Source organism: Penaeus monodon, chromosome 29, assembly GCF_015228065.2.
Source record: "Penaeus monodon isolate SGIC_2016 chromosome 29, NSTDA_Pmon_1, whole genome shotgun sequence".
In the NCBI taxonomy this organism is placed as follows: domain Eukaryota; kingdom Metazoa; phylum Arthropoda; class Malacostraca; order Decapoda; family Penaeidae; genus Penaeus; species Penaeus monodon.
The window spans coordinates 23,626,260-23,630,066 of record NC_051414.1 but is presented as its reverse complement, the minus strand read 5'-3'; positions in this window follow the sequence as shown (position 1 = coordinate 23,630,066).

The window sequence follows — 3,807 nt, the reverse complement described above, 5'->3', positions numbered from 1 at the left end:
CACAAGCAAAGCAACAGCGCAAAGGAATCAGGCTCCGTGGGATAGCGATCGATTACTTGCAAATTGTTTACCAACACACTAAGGCGCAGGAATTTTTAATCTAAATCTATCTTTTAAAAATCAGGTAATTAATCCTTTCTCTGACACCATCTCACAATTTCCTCTCGGGTCTTGGAATTCCGTAAGGACTCGTTCTCCTAGATCAAACTCCATGAAATTTGAGGCATAAGAGTCAGGATTTGACCCTTTTTCTATCTTTTCTTTACGAAAGACCCTTTCCCCCATCCCAACCACAAATAAATGTCTACATTTAAATTCTCACTATAATAAATATTCATGAAAGGGATATTGTTTTACCTCATCTGATACGTGTACTTAATATCTCAGAGGAAAAGGACTATATTATTTACATTTTTTTCAATAGCCTCATAAAGAATTCATATGGCTTTTGTAAGCTCGTAAAAGTGTTAATTATTAAGAGCAGTAGAAGACATTGTAAGGAACCCTCTCATTCTGCAACCCTCCCCGCTAGCATCCTACAATATCTCTCGCTCCCGTGGATTTGTCGCTCAGAGTATAGTGAAATGCGTGGGGATCTTTTATTACTTGTTCGGTAAATTTTAGTACTCTCATTTTTAAGCTTTATTTCTCGTATATCTTTAATTCAGATATATGTCTAGTTGACACATGGTAGCAAGCGTTATTCAAGGCACTGATTTTAACTCTCCTAAGGCATAAAAAAATATATATGAACTGGCAAGAATATATTTATTATTTTCACATATACACTTATATAATCCTGCCCAAAAGAATACCGAAACCAATACTTATCTTTGTTTCTCGACAAGAGATTTCACAATAAAAATGTCGGACACGACACAACAGCCCCGGCCTCTCTAGAGGTCTGGCTACGCTCCTTGGGTCACCTTCTTGACAGGACCCAAGATATGCAGATTGTTGTGTACTAATTGTTCGGCAGTTTCACGTAAACACAATTAGTGGGCTAATCCCTAATCTTTTACACAAGGTTTTACTTTTATTTATTTAATGAAAATGGTAGTTTTTATTTATAGGAATATTTCATTCAAATAACGTCATCGGCGCATCCGTCAGATCTGCTACATCCCTCCATTGCCGAGTGCGCTTTTCACACGTCCGTCCTTCTCCATGACACGCCGCGAAGGTCGAAAAGGCGGAGGCCCGGTCCGTCCAAGATAGCAGATGCGCAGATGGGGTCCTCTCCACCTCTGTATGGGCTCCGAACATCACGGGGGAAAATCAGCATGGCCCGCGCCATGTGTTCACTTTCTCCGTTCCTCGACGAGTCCTCACTCCTCACACTCGTTTTAACTCTAAAGCAAAATGTGCAGTCCAATTGGCAGGTACACCTGCAGATCAGATAAAAGTAGAACCGAGTTTTGCACGAATTGTACTTCTCATAAGCAAGCTCCATCTGCAGAGGCATCTACGGGTGGACTTCCAAAAAGGCTATTAACAAGACAAAATAATCTGAAAGGAAACGAGAATTAGTATTGGCGTCATAGTATTAATCAAGAAGAGTCTCCTATGTAAATACGAAACTGCTAATATTCTTGCCAGTTCTGAAGTGACGACCGGAAAGAAACCACCACCTATAAAACCCAAAACAACAAAAGTAAGCAACCTTAAAATGCAAAACACAGATTGAATAAAGGTAACCCATGAATCCAAGTTAGGCTCGTACAAATGACAGCAAAGCAGCAGTTCCAGGGTACCTGGCTCGTCCCAATCACCGCATTAATAGTCTTCCTCACCATCCTCACGATCAGCGTCAGGAAACTTTAGTTCTTCTCTGGCAAGATAAGGCTTCATTTGGTTGCTATGAAAAGTCCTCTTGCGATAAGGAATGGAGGTTTCTTGACACTCGTAGACGATAGGACCTATCTTCTTAGTAATTCGTGCTGGCCCAATCCATCTGGATCCTCAACTCCTAGCTTCGGTTCGTGCTGTCCTGGGCGTGTCTTTAACCAAGACCAAAGTTCCAACATCAGGACGAAACTCTTTCTTCACCTTTCGATCATAGTATTTAGCCAGGAATCCTGAGCTCGACGTGAGGTTTCCACGGCTATCATCCTCACGGCACAGAGTCTACCTCGGAAGGCTTCAGCAGCATGAGGTGCGTTCCCTTGCGCGTTTGTAAGTCCGACGGGAAAATGACCGTGCTGATCAGTCAAGAGATGTAGGGGATGCTCCCCTATTCTTCGGTGCACAGCCGTATTGAGTGTAAGGCGGACGTATGACAGCACTGTATCCCACACTTGAGGGTGACCTTCCACAAGAGTTACCAGGGCATCCTTCACAAGTCTTGTTACTTCGTCCAATCATGCCATTTGCCGAGGATGGTAAGCCGTCGTAAAGGAGGTTTTAATCTCTTAAAGTTGGCAAACTTTAAGAGATTTGTAAATTCCGAACTATTATCGGTCTGAAGTATACGGGGTGAGCCGAAAAGAGTTACGTAATGTTGAATAAAGGCGGTTGTCACAGATCGGCAGAAACCCTTTCAAATGGTTGAGAAATCTCTGGTATCCTTGCCATGGGAGCTTGTCGGCAGGCTGCTCCCTTACGTCTCTGACAATTATCGCAACTTTTAACGTATGCTTTGGTTTCCTGAAGCATGTTGGTAGTAACAACAAATAGTAGTAGAACAAATCCCGTAACTTGCAGTATGTTCTGTATACTCCAGGTGCAATGTGCCATCTTTAATGCTGCCCTTCCAAACTCACGTGGGATAACAAGTTGATGGAGAATCTTGTCAGGTTCCAACACGTCATCATTTAATTCGAATTCATCCAGTGGAAGGGGTAGTTTCCTTCTTGGCACGGCCTTCTTCTATAGGTACTCCATAACCTGACGCCACGGGGGTCTTGATGCTGTGCTTGCTTTACATAATCTGCCTCCAATGATGCTTCTTCACCAACAGCTGTGCTGCTGTGGAGATCAGGGACATGATGAGATGCTCCTGGTTTATATTTCAATGTGTATTGACTGAAAGATAATTCGTGTGCAAAGCGAGACATACGGAGAAACGGTTTTTCTATGGAACTCAAATGTCAGTGACGATGATCTGTAAAAATTATAAACTTACGGTTGAGAAAAGTCGTGCTGCTTCGACGACAGCAAGTGTCTCTACATCTATAGCAGGATACCGGGTTTCAGCACCACGTAACTTCCTGGAAAAAACAGCTTACTGCACATGGTAACCCTTCGTCGTCCTGTTGCTTTAGGAAAACGCCGATGGCTATCTTTGATGCGTCGGTACGCACTTCGAAGGTCTTGTGGAAATCGGGCTTTCGTAGTACAGGTACAGGTGAAAGGCAGTCTTTTAGCTTCTGGAAGGAGGCTTCTTGCACAGAAGTCCATTTGAATTGCGTGTTAACTCCGTCAGTGGGACTGCAATTCGGGCATAGTCGGAAATATGCTTCCGAAAGAACCCAGTGCAGCCAAGGAAACTACGCACCTGTTTTACAGTCGTGGGAGCCGCCATCTTTACTATTGCTTCCACTTTATCAGGATCTGGTCGAATTCCGTTGGGAGTAATCACGAATCTAAGAAAGTTGAAACGTTGCACGGCAACTCGTACTTTTCTATATTCAGACGGAACCCAGCTTTATCTAAGAGCTCCAATGTTTCTTCGAGATATTCCAGGTGTTCCATGAAAGTTCGGCTGCGTACCACCACGTCATCCAGGTAAGCGATGGTATGCTTACCAAGGACAGACGATCAGACGCAGTTCATGACACGCTGAAAGTGCTAGTGGTAATAGCCAAG